A 20,777-nucleotide genomic window follows, 5' to 3' on the forward strand; every position below is an offset into this window, starting at 1 on the left:
AGTTATAGTGTATAATCAAATAATAATTGATTTTTATAGACTATCAATTACACAAAATGCAACATACATAATTAGTAAAAAAAATAAGTAACTAGAAATAACGGAATATGTTGTAACCATATTTTAAATATATTTTAACACTTAATGCTGAAATTTAACTTTGGTTGTTTTTGTTAGCTTGTAATAAATAAAAGTGTAACATAAGATGTAATAATGTTGCCAACCTAAACCAATTAAATTATTATCTTTATTTTAAGTGAATGTGAGAATGCTAACTACTAAAATTTTATAGTATATTGTTTAGATATTCTTACTGAAGTTATGAATTTTTAAAAACATATTATTTTCTACAGATATTAACACTGCATTAGTTTACTTTGCTCAGTACAACTGACAACATTTTTGGGGTCCGTTATAAATATTTAGCCAATTCACCTAAATCCAGTTAAATTATAATTTTCATATAACGTGTACGTATTTTTCGACATGATGCTACGCAAGAAAGACAGACATAATAAGTTTCAGTTATCTTTTTTACAATATAATTTCTTATGTTAACTCCTTAAGTTCTATATTATGTGTTTGCAGTATTCATTACAAAATTTATTTGTGAAATATATATGTTTTTATAGGTTTTTTTCATATTTTTATGATTCTACATTATATTTATTTGTGTATTTAAGTTACGTACGTAATAATATCATGTTGTTCAAAAAAAATATACTACAAATTATCTTGTCATTTAAAATTATATGCGTTTGTTAGACGATTTCTATATTTCTACCCGTGTCGTACACGGGTCAATAGCCTAGCTGTTCATCATAGGAGTATTGCTTAATATTAACGTATGACTTTCTAGCTTTCTCATCATCTGAATAGATGGCATAACTTTCCTATTTTGTTCAATGATTTGAGCTAAAACAAGAAACCAACAAGTTTTCTTAATCAACATAACTTGAATCAACTCAATTATACATAAATAGGTTGAGACTATATATTTATATTACTTAATTACACCTGTGTAACAAGCATCCTATAGCGGTAGTGAAAGACTGAAATCCTTGGCTCGAAAAGCATTGCCCCCATGCTTCTTACTGTTTAATGTATCATGTAGTTGATTAGTCCACATTTATACCGAAAGTTACAACAGATAAATGAATAAATAAACAAGCGTTAATGCGATTTTATAAACTAGCTTATGATCGTTTGAAATAATAATACCTCATATGTAACCCCTTCATCGCCACTATATCCAATCTTTTCCAGTATCTCGTGTATGTATGGAATGGCGGTTAAATCCATTCTTGAGTAAGCACCTCCAAGTGGTGACTAAGTCAAGATTTGTATTGCGGGTGTTCGTTTCTTACTAATTCCCAGTAATACAAGGGATGAAATCTGTTTAACTATAACAAAATTAAAACAAGAAAATTTGGCTCTAATAATGCTCACGGGTGTCTATTAATGTTGTATTTGTAGGGTCTCTTTGTATTTAGCTCATGGGCCCAAGTTACGTTTCTTTAGGGTTTATGATTTCTTTTCTTGATTTAGTTAAAATGTGCAGTCATTTTTTGAATAATATTGTAACATAATATATTATAATGTACATGAGAGGAGTAATAAGTGCACTTACATCTGTTTGTTTCTGAAGAGTAGTAAGGGCAGCCACAACTGACACAACATTTGGCCTCTCTTGAGGTTCATGTTGTAAACAATGTGATGCAATTCTTATTAGTTCAGTTGCATCATCTTTAGAGTCATTACCCTCCATATATGAATAAATTAGCATCTCCCAGTCATTTCCTTCTATTAAATGTTGCCCCTGCAAACATAAAGTGTTTAAAGAATCATGGTTTAGGTGGTGTTTGTTTTCTGAAAAAACTCTGTGGGAGCTCTTTTGTCTGCGTCGTGTAGACAAAGCTTCTGCAGACGTTTCATTAAAAAACATCTACGTAGGCTATTCTTGGTGCAGATCTGGCCAACTTCTTTTAACCTCATCTAACCTCATAAACCATCGTTTTCCTTCACAGACTCAACCCTAGCCATCACCCCTCGCTCCTCCACTGGTCATCGCCCCTCCACAACCCCTACCCCACCTATCGAAATCCAACACTAAAGGCATAAACCTACTGTACTCTACTTTGCTACCTCTCGTCCCCTCTGCTCTCCACCAACGCGTGTCATCTCTTCCGAACTTCGACGTTGACTGTAAGTGAAATTAACAACCTTCGAATTTTTTGTTTGCTAAATTTTCTCATGATAAGATTAAAATTAGTCATTAGGTTTTCGTGTATTTGAAAGTTGAAATCAATTATATAGCATTTGATAACTCATGTTGAAAAGACCTAGGTTTGATTTTGTTTGAGGAGATTGAATCATTAACCCTAAACTAGATAAGTGAAATTGAGAGGGCATGACATAAGAGGTGATGGTCAACTTGAGCATTTGTTGATTTTTTAGTGCAAAATAGAGTTAGATTGAAGGTTCTTATGGTGATGGTTAATGTGTGCATTTGTTGATTTCCTGGAGCTTATGCAAAATACAGTTTTTCTCTGGCTTCTTGTTTTTGGTCAAGTTCATGTGATATGAATATGCTCAACTGCTTTGTCTGATATGTTGTAACTTGTTTGAATATGCTCAATTGATGTGAAATATGTTCAATTGATTTGTGCCTTTATGTTGTTGCTTGTTTATTGATTAACATAAATGGGAGAGAAACAAAAATATTTTCAAATGAGCATCTAAAATGTTTATTAGAGACTTACATTGAAAAGATAAATATTGTGGGTAAAAAAGGATTGAGTTTGCACAAAGACTCATGGAATAAGTTAGGAAGAGTTCTTAAGGAAAAGTTTGGCTTGGATTTGACTTAAAAACAAATGAAAAATGCCTATGATAATCTTAAGGGATTTTTACATATTTCCCCTTGCTAAATACCTTTAATTACATATTTCCCCAAGCTCAAAAATCAATTACATATTTTCCCTTTTCATATAAAATTACCTATTTACCCTTATACATCAACTCATATCATATTCTTCAACTCCCTCCCACTTATTTGAAACACCGCCATAGACCCAGCCCCTGCTACCACTGTTCGGCACCATGGAACCGCTAAGGAGTTAATCAATTTGAGGAAGCATTGATCTCATCTTCTGTGCATGAACATTTCATTTTGGATATGGATAATCGCCAAAGTGAGAAAAGATGTGGCGACAGCTGTTAAAGATATTAGGGCAGCATTTCATTTTTGGTTGTAATTAACATATTCAATCTTGGTACTGAAAGTCTCCATGTATTTGATTTTGAAATTTTAGTGGTTTTGGTACTGAAGTTTTGCTCTTGGTTCTGAAAATTATTAGGTTCTGAATAAAATTTTTGGTTGTGAAACATTTCGGGTTTATGAAAATATGATTTGATTATATCCAATATTATTTCTATGTGAATTGTATTCAAAGTTATTATTATAAACAAGGCGGTGTGTGAATGGAAAATACACCGATCATTTGATTGTAAACATCTATTTGGTTCTGAAAATTGGTTTTTAATTATGAAAAAGGTAACCGGTAATAAGAAAACTCATGGGTTGAAAAGATGATGCTTATTTTTATTTTTACTTATTTGATTTAAGGGGATTTTGAAAGGTAAGAGTAATTTAGCTCATCAAAAAGTTTATTTTAATGTAATGGGTAAATATGTAATATATATGTTTTAGAAAAGGGATATATGTAATTAATTTTTTAATTGTGAGAAAATATGTAATTAATGATGTTAGTAAGGGGAAATATGTAAGTACCCCTAATCTTAAAACCAAATACGTAGAATGAGTGTATTTGAAAAACAAAACTAGCAGCATATGCAATGCTCAAACAAATACTTTTACCTTAGCGAACGAATGAGGAAGAGTTTAAGAAGGTATGTTCCTATATATATATTTTTTTTAATATCTACCTATAAACAAAAACTGGTACCATTTTTTTTTACTTTAGGTTTAGGGGCATCCAAAGGCTGCATCATTGAAAATAGTTCTATTGCCTTTTCCAGAACTTTGTGCACAATTGTTTGATGGTAATACTGCCACTAGAATTGCAAATGGACCTCAACCCAAATAACATTAGTAGTCAAATCATCTTCTTGTCATTGTGTCCAAACACTTTTGATTATGGACACCGTTTTCATGACACAAAAGATGATGCCGACACTTCTCATCACACCTCTGAGTCTACACCTGAGCCTACTTCTAAGCCTAATCCTGAGCCTGCCCCCCAGCCTAATCCAAACAAAAGAGCAAAAATCTCAAAATCATCATCTATCAATGCTGATGATTTAGCACTTGATATGCAAAAGGCTATGCAATATTTGATTAAAGGCAAAGAAGGGCTAACAGTTGTTGAATGTTCTGAGAAGTTAAAGTTGGTTGGGTTAGAGAAGTAGACCCTCAATTCTTAGCTGTTTTTCATATTTTTTGAGCGTCCTTAGACATGAGAGAGGCATAGATGATATTGCCAGATATTCCTATTCCTGGCGTATTAAGAGGATGGATCGCGATGATGACTACAAGTTTAGGACTAATAAAGTAGTGAAGAACATGTGAAGAAACACTAACCGGACCCCGGGCAGATTACTGGTAACCTGGGGGTTAGATAGATGTTTCCCACGAGGGGTTAGACCCTTGGAAGATGGTTCTTCTGATAACCTGCAAAACAGACACCGTGAGCTCGTCACTGAGAAGGGGGGGGGTTCCTCCTTGTGACCACCCTCCGGCGTGAGAATCAGACTAGATTGCTCTTTAAATATAAAAGTATATTAAGAGATTGCTAGAGCAGATATCAGGTATATATATGATGATAAGAGATAATGTGATGTTGAGATGATCATACCATTTGGGGTATTTATAGCCGAAGGTAGGTTCCCAAGGAGGTATGGCCGGCTGCTACAGTGTTCATGTTCATCACCAGTAGCCTACGCACGTGCCCTGCTGGTAGTTGGTGGGTAGGCAGCGGCTGATAGTGACCAGGCTTGCTGTGTACTATTCCCTTTCCACCAACTGCCGGCTACGCACGTGGTATGACAGTAGTTGGTGAGTAGGCAGCGGCTAATAGTGATACAGTACAGGAGCATGCTGCTCGCCATACTGTATCAGTGAGCTGTCGTATCTCTGATCAGATCTTTCGCCCATACCTCGTCAGGTACAGTAAAAGATCCTTCAGTATACGGACTGGCTTATTTGGGCGGGAGTATTCCCCCTCCCGCCTCTGTGCGGGATTGCTCCCGGCTTGGCTCATTCCTACAGGTGACACTGAATGATCGAGAGCTAAGTGCCTTGTGCGTGTAGCCATGCTGCGCGGGTGGCCTTCCCTAATGGCTTGTATCCGAGGCTGCGGGGACAGGCGGAGTCCTTCACCATTGGGAGGCATTTCCTGCTGGACCAGCTTGCGTACTGCGCGTAAGGACGTCACGTCTCTGAGCATGGTAGGTCCTGCGGATCCAGTTGGTCTCTGCGCAGACGTCCCTGTTTAAGGTGAGTCTTGCGGGTCCAACTGGGCTCTGCTGGGACCTACCTCTTCAAGTCCCCCCAGTCCAATGTTCTTCTCCTGAGTGTTTAATAAAGTGAGGTGAACTTTTGGACTTGAGCAAAGGGTTTTGAAAAGGGTTTTGTAAGGTTTTCCATGGGGATTCTTTCCGCGGAAGTCCTTGTCACTTGCAGAAATGCCCGAGTTTCCTGCTTGGTCTTTGGGTATGATGCGGGTAGGTCTGTAACCTCCTCGCAAGTCAGGAGCATTGAGTCCCAGTTGTATGGATTTTCCATGAGGTTTTGGTAGTTTTGAACATAGTGATCAATTATGTTAAGACCACCAATTCCATCCTGGAGCTTCAAACAACGTAGTTCTCGACGTTCCCGCTATGCGGGGATGTTATTTCCGTTTCCGCAAGCATTGCCCAGAAGATCCTTCTTGGTTTCAATTCCCAGCGGAGCGCTAGGTATGTGAAGGGTTTTGCCTTAACACTGTACCTGCGCTCGTCTTACGGTTACTTTACTTACAAGGTATTCCTGGCGTCAATTCCCTGCGGGTGCTAGGTATGTGAAGGGTTTTGCCTGAACACTGTACCCGCAGCCGTCTTATAGTTACTTGGTTGCCGAGGTACTTGGCTTCAATTCCCTGCGGGTGCTCGGTATGTGAAGGGTTTTGCCTTTACACTGTACCCGCATCCGTCTTACGGTTACTTGTTTGCCAAGGTTTATTTGGCTTCAATTCCCTGCGGGTGCTAGGTATGTGAAGGGTTTTGCCTTTGCACTGTACCCGCATCCGTCTTACGGTTACTTGTTTGCCAAGGTTTATTTGGCTTCAATTCCCTGCGGGTGCTAGGTATGTGAAGGGTTTTGCCTTTACACTGTACCCGCAGCCGTCTTACGGTTACTTGTTTGCCAAGGGGTAAAGGGGTATTTTCCCGCTTACTTTTTAATATTTTCGAATTTTGAATTTTGAAATTCGAAGAGTTGGTGAAAAGATAAGAACAGTCCAAACCTCTGAAACGTCGTGCGACGGTTTCTTCTGACTGTGTCAGGACGTGCAGGAAGTTATGGTGACGTGACAGAACATGGTCATTCCAGTCGCTTTTTCAGGCGCGTGGGCGCGATTTTTCGGGCGCGTGGCCGCGAAATTACTGGCACACGTCCTTTCAACAGCTGTTTCCAGCTTGCTTTTTGCCACGTGTCATAGTTTCATTGCACATTCGATTTCTCTCTCCTCCGCATTAAATTCACCGCATTAATTGCGATTACTATATAAAGGGGGAGTGGGTTATTTGCAATTCACACTTTTCACTCTTCTCTTCATCTTTAAGGCGATTTCCGGCGAATACTCCTTTATTCAATCGAGCATTCTCTCGAAATCGTTCTCTTCTTCCTCTGCAAGATGTCTTCTCGTGATGCTGAAGCTATAGCTGACGACAGGGGTACTGCTGGCGAGTGCCAGTGTGCTCTGCCCGGCGATCAGTACCGGTATGTTGTCAGGAAGTTCATGCTCGATCATCTCGAGCCTGAGTTTCCTGAATCCCACCAGACCGTGTACGATGCCCCCAGAGGCAAGATCGGGGTTTATGCTGCATTTTTTGTCTATGGGAATCTTAGATTCCCATTGACAAAATTTGTTTACCGTGTCCTTGAGAGGCACGGTGTTCATTTGACCGAGCTGCACCCCATGACGATCGCCAAGATTCGCCATTTTGAGTGGGTGTGCCGGATTTTGGGCATCGAGCCCCATGTGGACCGCCTGATGACCTTCTATACCTGGAGGTGCATCCAGGGGTGGTACACCCTGACGACCCGTATTAAGGGTCTGAAGATTTGCGACACCGAGCGCAGTCTTCGCGCGTGGAAGCAGGAATTCTTCTACATTTCTGCCCGCGCCATCCCCCTTGCCATGAAGTTTAAAAATGGCCAAGCGATACCGAGCCTTCACGCCCCCAATTACCAGGAAGCGGAATGGTTTTCGAAGATATCCCGGGTCCAATCTCCGGTTTACCGGTTTGCGGAGTCCGGGATGGTCATTTTAGGGATGAGCCGGGTGTGGAAGGATGCGTCTCAGGTTCCCATCCTTCTCGAATACGGTTTGAACTCTATCCCCTATGGTATGTCTTGTCTTTTCTTTTTGATACGAGTTTGTCTTCTAACTGTTTCTTTTCTTTCAGAGGGAAATGATTTAGAGTCGCTTCTGTACCCGCGGGAAACCGACGGTCCTGCGCGGATGGGTACTCGTGCTCTGGACGAGGGCGAGTTGCCCATCCTGGAGCAAACGGCGGATCGGTTTGTGGAGGTCTATCCGCTGGGCCACGAGATCCTGAGCCACCGGCGGCCAGGTAAGGCGATATTCTTTCCTCAATCCCTCAATGCTGTACCCGCTGCTGGAATTCCTGACCCGTCTTCTTCTGAGGAATCCTCAGATGCTCCTCCGTTGGTGCGGAAGAAGAAGGCTGCTGCCGGCGTGAAGGGGAAGGAGAAGGCCTCCACAGCTGATCCAGTGGTTTTATCTGACTCGGAGTCAGATAGTGAAGAAGTGGCGGGGAAGCCCGGTGGTGAGAAGACCACTGCTCCGGAGGCTACGACCGTTACCTCCGGAGAACCAACGAAGACGACGGTAACCGGTACCAAGAGGCCGGCTCCATCGGGTTCCTCCCCGCCCGTCCGTACGTTCAGGGTCAAGAAAACCCGTAAGTACAATCATAATGTCTTTGTAGATTTATTACTTCATAAATTTATCTAACACTTTCTTCTTTGTGCAGGCGTGGATGTTGACGCATTCCGGGGTGAAGCGCAGGGGAGTACCTCCCCGCCAATGACGGTAGGCTCGGTCAGCCTTCCTGAGGCGTCGACCCAGGCGCCTGCGCCTGCATCCGCTGGTCCAGTTGCTCGTTCCTTTGAGCTAACTGTTCCGGCCGAGATGACGTCACCGCCGGCCGTGCGTGCGATTTTTACAGCATCCTTCACGGAACCGGCGGTTACTGCTGCTGCTGAGGAGGTGGCGACCGCGGCGGCGACCACAACGGCGACCACGGCGGCTGCCACCATGCCCGCGCCACCGGCACCGACGGCCGGACCATCAGGTACGCGCAGGGCTTCCCGCCGATCTTTGCCCCCTTCCCGTCTGCCTGACCTGTTGGATGGATTTCCTTTAGGTTCAGGTGATGGGTTTGGCGGCTATCGGCCTGTCATTGACCCTACAGGTGCGTAGGGTTCCTTTCTTTTTCCCTTATGTTTTTTATCATCTTTTCCTTACTGCCTTTGTTTCTTTTGCAGTGTCGGATTCCAATGAAGTGTATGTTCCACGATGGAACATACGCCGAGGAACAACCCTTCGCACACCTGTGGAGTGCGTGGACTGGGCTCGCCACGCTGCTCCCCCGGGTGCGTTGGGGGAAGCCATGGTTAGCTACCAGGAGGGTAGGCTAACCAATGAGCTTCGGGTTCTCCAGGCCCGGATGCAGCCGCGCGTCGAGCTGCTTTGTCGTGAAAACGACAAGTTGAAAGCAGCTCGCGCCAAGGACGTATCTGAGGCGCGTGCTCTTCGGGAGGAGAACCAACAGCTGGCGGCAGCTGCCGCCGACAAGGAGAAGGCCTTCAAGGCCCTCGAGGTTGAAGTTCAGGCGCGACTCGAGGCCTGCTCCAAGGCTGCCCAAGCTGTGAATGAACAGCTTCGGCTGGCCAGGGAGACTGCGCGAAACGCAACCGAGAGGGCAGCCAAGGCTGAAGCCGTTGCTGAGCCTTTGCGTGTGGAGAATGAGGAGCTCAAGGCCAAATTAGAGGCTCTCCAACGCGCTCATGATGCCTTGGCAATGGAAGATGCCAAGAAACTCCAGGAAATCTTGGACCAAAGGGGGGTGCTTGACCACACCGAGCGGAAGCTTAAGGGCGTCGAAGAGGCTGCCGCAAAGGAAGTTTTACTTGCCAACCTTAACAAGAGCGAAGCCGAACGCGCCCATAACGAAGCTCAAGCTGCCCTCCAATGGCTTCTTCGAGAAGCGTTGCCTCAGGTATGTTTAGTTTTATCTTCACGCTTTTCTTTTGTAAGAAAAGGTTCTAATACTTGTGTTTTCTTTGTAGGTTGTGCGTCGGGTCTTTTCAGAGTCCTCTTACGATGATGCTATGACCGCAGCCCTCAACGCTTCTCATGAGGATGGGGAAAAGGCCGGCTTCCTGCTTGGTCTAGGGTTTGTTGAGAAAGGCGTCCCGCCTTCCAACTTCCCTTTGTTCGATGTGGATACCGAAGCCATTTATGACCAAGCATTGAACCAATACGCCGCCTTCCCGCATCCAGTGGTGGAAAAGGTGGGCGAAGTAGCTGCTGCTGATGATGGGTTAGCTGTCCTCAAAGCGTTCCTCGAACCACCCCGTTCTTCTGACGGAGCGGGTCCAAGTGGAAGCGGCCCTGAAGCTTGATCCTGAAGATCCCTTCCCATTGCTAAGATGACTTGTATAGTTTTATTCTTTTAGGCGGGTAGTTACCCGGCCATTCTTGTAATAGTTAATTTGTGAAATATAAATCTTTTTGCGTATAAGATTGTTATTTCCTTCTTTGGGTTCCTTGCTTTATAAACTTATGACTTGCATACTTAGTTTAAATTAGCAATTTTCCAAGTGTTTAGAATAAGAACCTTTGAACGTGGTTGATAATGGGTTAAAGTTTCGCTTCCTCCTTCGTGATTGTGCGGGTAGAACCGTCACTTGCACTTGGTAGGATGGCTAAACTTTAACCTTCATCTGACCTGCGTGTAGGTTTTCCTTTTCGAAATTTCTAAGGCATTAAGATAAGTTAACCTTTGAACGTGGTTGATAATGGATTAGAGTTTTCGCTTCCTCTTTCGTGGTTGTGCGGGTAAAACCGTCACTTGCACTTAGTAGGATGGCAAAACTTTACCCTTATCTGACCTGCGTGTAGGTTTTCCTTTTCGAAATTTCTAAGGCATTAAGATAAGTTAACCTTTGAACGTGGTTGATAATGGATTAGAGTTTTCGCTTCCTCTTTCGTGATTGTGCGGGTAAAACCGTCACTTGCACTTAGTAGGATGGCAAAACTTTACCCTTATCTGACCTGCGTGTAGGTTTTCCTCACCTTTTGAGGATAAGTTAACCTTTGAACGCGGTTGATAACAGGAAGTCTTGCTTCCTCTTTCGTGATTGTGCGGGTAGAACCGTCACTTGCACTTAGTAGGATGGCAAAACTTTACCCTTATCTGACCTGCGTGTAGGTTTTCCTCACCTTTTGAGGATAAGTTAACCTTTGAACGCGGTTGATAACAGGAAGTCTTGCTTCCTCTTTCGTGATTGTGCGGGTAGAACCGTCACTTGCACTTAGTAGGATGGCAAAACTTTACCCTTATCTGACCTGCGTGTAGGTTTTCCTCATCCTTTGAGGATAAGTTAACCTTTGAACGTGGTTGATAATAGGTGTGAAGTTTTGCTTCCTCTTTCGTGATTGTGCGGGTAGAACCGTCACTTGCACTTGGTAGGATGGCAAAACTTTACCCTTATCTGACCTGCGTGTAGGTTTTCCTCATCCTTTTAAGAATTGTTTTGAACCGTTCGACGCGCGGTTGTCGATAGGTTAGTGTTCGGTTTCCTTTCATGATTCATGCGGATAGACCGGCACTTTCATTTAATGGGATAATTGAACTCTTCCACTTCAACTGACCTGCGTGAAGGTTTGTCAAGTTATTGGGTTCGTGCGGGTAGGACCGCCTTCCCACGCAACGACTTCACGTAATGTGAACGCCGTCACCAGTGTTGCATAGTTTAACCGTTCGACGCGCGGTTGTTGATAGGTTATTATTCAGTTTCCTTTAATGATTCATGCGGATAGACCGGCACTTTCATTTAATGGGATAATTGAACTCTTCCACTTCAACTGACCTGCGTGAGGGTTTGTCAAGTTATTGGGTTCGTGCGGGTAGGACCGCCTTCCCACGCAACGACTTCACGTAATCATGCGGTGAAAACCGGCATATTAGTGTTCAGAAAAGTATAAATGTAAAATCATCAGCTTCGATGTTCTTAAAGAGAATCATTTCCATTAGAAGTGGCTCTTGGCCTTTTCTTTACAGATTGGAATTGATTTACATGCAAACTGTGTAAATGAGCTCCCTTCCATGTTGTTGGGATGGGAGTGCCATCGAGCCGATACGCACCTGGTTCGGGATCTCGTTCTTTACGCAGCATGTAGTCTCGATTTTGAAGCTGGAATTGATTCGTGTTTTCCCCAGCTGGGGTTCTATACGCACCCGCCTGCTCAGCCTTTATTGCGCCACGAGGTGCGCGAGCGTCCCATCTCTGACAAATGCTTCGACCATGTCCTTTACGTCTATGCATTCTTCAGTGTTGTGGCCTTTTGTCTTGTGGAAGTCACAGTATTTGCTCCGATCAGCATCGTGACGATGTCGGATTATTGGAGGCTTTGGCCATGGGAGCTCTTCAGTGGCGAATATCTCAGTGACGCTTTTGGTGAGTGGCGTCCATCTGGAGTTCCGGTGCGACTGTACATTATCCCTTCCGCTCAACCGATGTTGCAAGCCGGATGAGGTGTCAAAGTTTACCCTTGACTGCCAAATGCCTTGCTTTCGTTTTTTATTTAGTCGGGCGGTGAGGACGTTGTCTTCTCTCGTCCTCTGGGTGTAGAGGTTTGTGCTCTGTGGGAGATCTTTACCCAGTTGCTTCTCTGTTTCCGCATAGCGTTTTGCTGCTGTCATGATGCCATCCCATGTGGATGGCATGCCGTCTTTACCCGTTAGGGTGCGGATGAGCTCTGGGTCATGTGCGCCCTGGATGAAGGCAGCGCGAACAAGATCTTCGCTGATATTGCCTAAACTTAGCTTCTTTGAGTTGAAGCGAGTGATGAAGTTTGGCAGAGATTCATCTTCCTCTCGTATGCATTTGAGGATTGTCCATTGCTCCTCGGTATACTTTCTTTGCTGGCTGAAGTGTTGGCTAAACTTCTGCTGGAAGTCTGCCCAGTCGTAGATGTGGTTGACCGGTAGGCGATCAAACCAAGCTCTAGCAGCCCCCACCAGCGTCATTTGGAACATGTAACACCACGTGGGTTCCGTCCAATTGCTGACGGTTGCCCCCGCTATGAACCTGTTCAAATGATCGTCTGGATCAGATATACCGTCATATGTGCCTATGTTGGGCATTTGTTTGGCACTCTTTGGGGCGATTGCTTCAGCAATGTCCCTTGCAAATTTGGACGTTCCTGCATTTGCAACGTTTGGTCTGAACGTTTTGGAGAAGTCTCGTGGACTTCCACCTGTGCTTTTTGGTTTGAAGGCTTGTCCAAAATGCCTTTTCGGTTGGGATTCCGTTTCCTTACGCTTCCCTTTTGCCCTATGGCGAGGGTTCGCGTCGGAGTCGGATTCCTCCGAGTCATCCTCCCAGTATTCGAATTCGTCGGCCTGTTGCACGGAACGCAAGCGTTCGTTCAACTCAGCCTGGAATTCCTTTTGTCGTGCCTCCGCCCATGCCTTAACTTCATCGAGAGTCTGGCGGGGGAGTCTTCGTTTCTCAAACTGGATATCGGTGGATCCCAGTAGGTGATCATTTACTGCACTTGCCCCAGCTTTGGTAAGTGGGGTAGTGTTCGTAAAATTTACTTCACTTGCCCCGGCTTCGGTAGCCGGGGTAGTGTTTGTAAGAACTGTGTTGCCGGTATTCCCTCCAGTAGCTGGGGTTGTGGTTACCGGAATTTCTCTAACCATCTTTGTAAAAGTTTGAAAAAACTGGAGAAATTCTAGCTTTATGCACGGATGGCGCCAATGAAGATACACTAACCGGACCCCGGGCAGATTACTGGTAACCTGGGGGTTAGATAGATGTTTCCCACGAGGGGTTAGACCCTTGGAAGATGGTTCTTCTGATAACCTGCAAAACAGACACCGTGAGCTCGTCACTGAGAAGGGGGGGGGTTCCTCCTTGTGACCACCCTCCGGCGTGAGAATCAGACTAGATTGCTCTTTAAATATAAAAGTATATTAAGAGATTGCTAGAGCATATATCAGGTATATATATGATGATAAGAGATAATGTGATGTTGAGATGATCATACCATTTGGGGTATTTATAGCCGAAGGTAGGTTTCCAAGGAGGTATGGCCGGCTGCTACAGTGTTCCTGTTCATCACCAGTAGCCTACGCACGTGCCCTGCTGGTAGTTGGTGGGTAGGCAGCGGCTGATAGTGACCAGGCCTGCTGTGTACTATTCCCTTTCCACCAACTGCCGGCTACGCACGTGGTATGACAGTAGTTGGTGAGTAGGCAGCGGCTAATAGTGATACAGTACAGGAGCATGCTGCTCGCCATACTGTATCAGTGAGCTGTCGTATCTCTGATCAGATCTTTCGCCCATACCTCGTCAGGTACAGTAAAAGATCCTTCAGTATACGGATTGGCTTATTTGGGCGGGAGTATTCCCCCTCCCGCCTCTGTGCGGGATTGCTCCCGGCTTGGCTCATTCCTTCAGGTGACACTGAATGATCGAGAGCTAAGTGCCTTGTGCGTGTAGCCATGCTGCGCGGGTGGCCTTCCCTAATGGCTTGTATCCGAGGCTGCGGGGACATGCGGAGTCCTTCACCATTGGGAGGCATTTCCTGCGGGACCAGCTTGCGTACTGCGCGTAAGGACGTCACGTCTCTGAGCATGGTTGGTCCTGCGGATCCAGTTGGTCTCTGCGCAGACGTCCCTGTTTAAGGTGAGTCTTGCGGGTCCAACTGGGCTCTGCTGGGACCTACCTCTTCAACATGGTTTTTGTTTCCTATGTTAAAAGCATTATCTGCTTTTGGTTATATTGAAAACATTGTATACTTTTGGTTATGTTGAAAACAGCTTTTTTCGGCTATGTTAAAAACATTACATGGTTGTTTAGTTGTTTATGTTTAATGGTTGTTTAACACGGGATCATTATGAATTATGTTTTATTAACACAGGATCATTATGAATTATGATAAGAATTATGTTTAAGCGATGAGTTCTTTACACAATACGATCAACCCAATGTGTCGTTACGAAATAGTCATATGCACGCTGATGTTGATGAAAATGAGGTTGAAGCATGTGGTACTGTATCAGATCGAGAATATATGACTTGGTTACGAGATGAATTGCTGAGCAGCTGATGCAAAGTATGGAATAAATAATTTAAAAAAAATGTTATTATGGTTTAATGAATATATTTCTGTTTTGTATAACTATTATTTAAATTTCAATGTTGAAAACTCTTTTAAGTTAAAAAAATTGATTTATTTAAATTTCAGTTTATTTTAGCAATCTGCAGAAGTTAAAAAAACAAAGAGCCTTCTTATTACATACTGCAGACCTTTGGTTCACTTCTTCTTCTACAGAGGTCTGCAGATGTGATCCGCAGACTGCAGATATTTTACCTTTAAAAAACAAAGAGCCTTCTTATTACATACTGCAGACCTTTGGTTCACTTCTTCTTCTACAGAGGTCTGCAGATGTGATCCGCAGACTGCAGATATTTTACCTTTTAAAAAACAAACCGTACCTTAGGACAGAATCGGATCGCTAATTAGATAACCAGATGTATGAATCTGTAAGATTATTATTTGTGAAACTGACTGACTGTCTCAACTGATTATTCAACTCTAAATGCCCAGGAGCATAATTTGTTCATCAAAAAATGTTAAAAACTGACTAAAATACCGGCTCTAATACGCAAGTAAAACTCGAATGAACTTACCGGGGTAATATGTTTTCCGCTCAGAAGTTGAAGTATAGTACCGAAGCTGTAAATTACACCTTCTGCTGTCACTCTAAGACCTGCCAAACAAGAAAATTAACAAAAGTTAAAAAGTAGAAAATTAACAAAAGTTAAAGTTACAAAATTTATTCAAACTATTTTACTATTTACGACCAAAGTGTTATACCCGTTTTAAAATATTCTGGAGGGCTGAAACTAATTAAGCCCATTCCATAGTATTTACCATCTCGTCTATTCTTCATTAGGCCAAAAGACGAGAGCCTTGGATTGCATTCCTACCATATACAATAATAAGATCACAAGATAGCTAAAGAAGTTTATTTTGTCTTAAAACGAAAAGTCAAGTAAAAGTAGACCAAGTCATTCGGGTTTAAATTTACCCACGGTCTATATTTTTAATGCACACACCGCTTTATCTTTATTTAAAAATTATGATTATTATTTCCAATAATGCTGTTTTTTGAATTTTTTTTAATGGAGTATATTTGAGATTCTTAATCACTTGAGGGGGTTGGCTTTCTTCTTTCACAAATAGGTATTAGTTTTTACTAGTTGCGAGTAAGTAATGTGGGTATAGGTATGTAAGACAGAGAATATAAGAGCGGTGTCTGATCAGAAACCCTTTTCTGTACTTGGTAGCGGCGAACAGCTTAGTTTCTTTCAATAGTGGTGAATAAGGGTGGACCAATGCTATTTGCAATTGATATTGGCGAATAAACATAATAACATTTGATATTGGCGAACAAGAACTACCATCTATAAAACCTATGAAACCTTACATATTGCATTCACATTCAATAAAATATAAAAAGAATTTTAAAAAAGCATTTCTTGCATGTTTCTCTACTGGATTGAAAACCATTCGAAGATGAAAAAGCATATACACGTTTAAAAGGTTTGATAAACTTTGTATACGATCCACTTCACTAAAACCGACAGACATTTCTTTTCTTTCGAAACCGCCAGTAATGCATACGATCAAGAAACCATGAGAAAAACAATGGTCGCATCATATGATCTTAGAAGAGATTGATTTTCATTTCTCCATCTTTTATCGGTCCAGTATTGAGAATTTCCATTGTCTGCATATCTATACGAACGAGTAATCAGTCCCCGGAATAAAAAGAAAAATGGAATATACACTTGATCAACCTCCTAAAAATGTTACTGGCTTTTTTTTCTAATTTCTTTATATATTTATAAGGAATGTGAACGCAACATGTGAGGTTTTATAGGTGGTAGCCCTTATTCGCCAATATTAAATTGTATTAGGTTTATTCGCCAATATCAACTGTAAATAGCATTGGTCCACTCTTATTTCCCACTATCAAAATAACTTAAGCTTATTCGCCACTACCAAATAAAAAAAAGGGTTTTTGATATGACACCACTACCATCTCTTACACACTTATACCCGTATTACTTATTCGCCAATAGGAAAAATGATACCCTGTTTGTGATTTAAAAAAAAAAGAGTTCAGCTCTCCAAGTGATTAAGAATCTCAAATATACCCCATTTAAAAAAATTACTTAAAACAAATAATGTGAAGTTGCCTGATCAAACAAGACTCTGGAAGTATTAAGGTCATGATACAGAGGATGGCCTTTGCTGCTGCAATAGTCTAAAGCTTGTGCCAAATACAAAGCTACCCGTAACCGCATTGCCCATTTTAATGGCTGGCTTTCCCCTGAATTTAGTTATACATTATAAGTTGGTTATAAGTTATGAAAGTTTGCAATAAGAATTGATAAAAACTGACAATGAAATAGATATGTGGGTAAGTTCCCATGAGGCATGAACCCCGCCACTAGCAATCTTTCATCTCCTTCAAAGCAGCATCCCAATAAATTGGCTAATCTTTGGCTCCTAAGTTGTCCAACAGCTTTTGCTTCATCCTAAAAACCCAATTAACACATAAATTATTTTGTTTAATATTGATGATGCATATGCACAAAATTAAAGTCAACACAGAAACATTCATAACAAGATTAACCACCCAAATCAACAAAAAACCATAAAGGGGAAAAAAATGCAAAACATCTTCTTGAGATAACACACAAACCGAAGGGATTTTAATTTTAATTTTGATTTCTTATTCCACAACTGATTTATTAAGGCAAGAATGGAAATGTGAAATTCGATAAAGACAGATAGATATTAGGTGAAGTACCAAGAATTCGTAACCATCAAACCAAGGTGATCTGTTGAACCGCTTAACCGCAATCAAGCGTTCATTATCTTCAAGTTTTCCTATATAGACAACGCTGGGCGCCTTTTCATCATCCCCAGACACGATATTCTTCGCGGAAAACCCACTAGTTGCAGCTCTGAGTTGATCTAGCGTGTACTCTTTAAAAGCTGGCAGCCTTAGCTTACCACCATCCTCTGAGACAAATCAACAAACACATATATACGCATACACAAACATATATTTGACGACACCATCATCAAACACATACAAGATTATTAAACTTTGCATACCAAGATCAGAAGAGTGATATCTTTGGATATAATCATTATATGACAAATACATACATACATACATATATATATATATATATGGACGACTGAAGAAAACATATCACCAAATAAATGATACATTACCTGGAACATGATTCAAAGGATCTTCTTTTGATGATGAGGACCATTTAAACATTTTAGCAACTGAGAATACGCCTGCGGCTGGCTTTACACGGCTGTCAAATTTATTTTGTAATGTCAATGAAAACTCAAGAGCCACCAGAACCTCTGCCATGGTAGGCCGTTTCTTTGACTCGCTACTCAGACAACGATCTGCAATCTGCACAAATACCTTCAAACACTTTGGAGAGATCTGATTTTTGATATTTAAATCAATGATCTCATTCACTTTCCCTTCCTCAATAGATTCATGAGCCCACTTTGCTAAACTGCACCTATCATCATCAAGATTATTATCCAACGCTGCCCTCCCACACAACAACTCGAATAATACAACGCCAAAGGCAAACACATCGGATTTCCTAGTCAATCGTCCAGTCAAAAAATACTCTGGATCAAGATAACCAAAGGTACCCCTAACAAGGGTATTGACATAGGCACCTGATGTGTTTGTTGGGCCAATTTTGGATAATCCAAAATCTGATATCTTAGCAGCATAACCTTCATCTAACAGAATATTTGAGCTTTTGACGTCCCGGTGTATGACTCCATGTTGGGTGCCAGTTCCAGTATGAAGGTAATGTAATCCTCTTGCGGCACCTATGCTTATCGTTAGTCGTTGTACCCAACTCAGACTAGTTCCATATTTGTGCAAATGACCATCAAGGGTTCCATTTGGCATAAACTCGTAGACAAGGGTCATCTCTGAATTATCGTTACAGTATCCAATCAAAGACACAAGATTACAGTGCCTCAACTTGGTAAGCATCTCGATCTCGACCCAAAATTCAGGTGCTCCTTGGTTGGAACTGGAATCCAATCGCTTAACGGCAACAATAAAAGTTGACCCATTTTCAGCATTGATAGTGCTTTGTACACCTTACCAAAGCCACCCTCCCCTACCACCAGTGCATCATCGAAATTCTGGGTGGCTGATTGAATCTCATCGAGCGAGAATTGGTGGCATAGGTGTGCATAAGGCAATGATGACATTTGAGTTTCCATTCCAAAAACAAAATGGTTGCTATAATTTTGAGAAAAGGTCTTTCTGCCATAATGAAATAGAAACATATTTGGGTCCACCCCTTGAAAGATACTAGGCACCTAAACCAATTGACTTTACCATAAGGTTCTAATAGTACACGCCTAACAGTTTTGTACACATTATTTTATGCAACTAATATAAGCAACAATAAATTAACAAAAACGTCAATTCAAATGACATAGACGGAGAGAAATCTTGAATATTTACTACTAAACAAATGAGTGCGTATCACCGACAACCCAATCCATCGTGACACTTTGACAGAAACTAGGGCGTGGGTAATCTGACTTCTAATAGATTACTATAAAAAGTATGAAAGACAAAAAAATTAAAAATCTTTTTTTAAAAAATATTAAAAATATTTTTTATTAGTTCTCTAGTTCTATGTCACACCTCAATTTAGGGTCTAGAAATGTGACTACCAGTTGGTACCTATCAAAGTTGCAGGGTATTTAGCGGAAGGCTTTTTAGCATATTAATTTACACTGAAAATTCTCGAGAATTAAATACCCAAGTATTCAGTTTACAAAATAACTATTTCACATGTTTACAATGATTTAATTATCAAAATTGATCCATCTTCTAGTTGCGTGCATCTATCTCCATAAAGACTCATAATCCACGTATGTATCGCTAAATCTTAATTACCTTAAATGTTTATAAAATAAGTCAGTGATATGCTGTTGAAACATTGGCAAACTCTAAAAGAATTTAATAAGCTTTCGTTAAAACACAATGATAGTTTTCTCTACAACTCAACAGGGATATCTGATATGTTTTCCCTAGGATTGTCCCATTGTCCTACACGAACAATTCAAAGGTTCTCCGAGAGTTGTGCCTGTTGGAGAACCGGTTGAGACTGACATATATCATGCTTGCTAGTCAGTTATGTTTGAATCCATATACATGTGCAATCGGTCTGGGTGATTTTATTTTCTATTTTGTATTATAACATTTTAGAGATCACGTAATCTCATGAAAATGCTTTATTGACTCTTTAAGACAAACAATCTATTTATCTTATAGAGTAAAATCTACTTGATCGTTCGTAAAGGTTTAACATATTCTCATGTTCTATTTTGTTGTGGTGACTCGTTTGAAAACCTTATGTTATCTGATGCTTAACATATAATAAATTAGATTTACATAAATACCCGGATTGTCTTGATCCACCTGCATACCATATTGGCCTGGTTTTATCGTTTCAAACCTCGTTTATAAAGACTGGTTTGGTTTATAAGTTCAAAACTTAATTACCATTAAAATAAAAAATTTTATTATGAGACGGACCATATCATGGTGAGACGGTCCGCATCATCTTTAGTTTGACTCTTTTGACAAAAAGTTTATGCGAGGTGTCACAAAGTTTAGACGGCTCATTTGAATGAGATGGGTCATATGTTAATGAGACAGTCCGTATAACTTTGTGACAGGTCGTATATGTCACACCCCAACCAAAGCAGCGAAACATGTTAGTGCGAGACGTTTGATTGGACATAAACGCAATGACACTATTAAGTGACAATAATTAATCAACTCATTTCTTTCATTCAACATCAAGTACAAATTGTTTAAAATGTCAAATTACAAACAAATACAACAATATTTAATTCATTAGAATATCCTAAAGATTCAATCTAAGTGATAAATATTTAATCTTCAAAATCATCCCATAATAAACTTGTAGCATGCATGAAAATAATATTTGATCAACACGAATATTGGTGAGCGATACATTATATAATGAGACAAAGACACAATTCATATGTGTAAATAGAACATTGCAACAACCATTGTAATATAATGAAAATAACTGAGGCTCCATTCTAATA

At 41.2% G+C, this 20,777-nt stretch overlaps 1 pseudogene across 1 annotated transcript; it reads right to left on the reverse strand.

The window, feature by feature from the left end:
- Positions 1-1,033: 1,033 nt before the first annotated feature.
- Positions 1,034-18,869, reverse strand: LOC143552586 (serine/threonine-protein kinase BSK6-like; annotated as a pseudogene). Its single transcript, XR_013138683.1, has 10 exons — positions 17,865-18,869; positions 17,431-17,645; positions 17,020-17,155; positions 16,814-16,947; positions 15,426-15,534; positions 15,239-15,318; positions 5,881-5,886; positions 1,631-1,819; positions 1,224-1,395; positions 1,034-1,143 (listed from the first exon to the last, which is right to left on the reverse strand). The product of XR_013138683.1 is annotated as a serine/threonine-protein kinase BSK6-like (transcript).
- Between the last annotated feature and the right edge of the window lie 1,908 nt (positions 18,870-20,777).

The sequence above is a fragment of the Bidens hawaiensis genome, unplaced genomic scaffold (assembly GCF_021521415.1).
Source record: "Bidens hawaiensis isolate Kalapana, Puna unplaced genomic scaffold, B.hawaiensis_p1.1 tig00016945_1, whole genome shotgun sequence".
NCBI lineage: Eukaryota > Viridiplantae > Streptophyta > Magnoliopsida > Asterales > Asteraceae > Bidens > Bidens hawaiensis.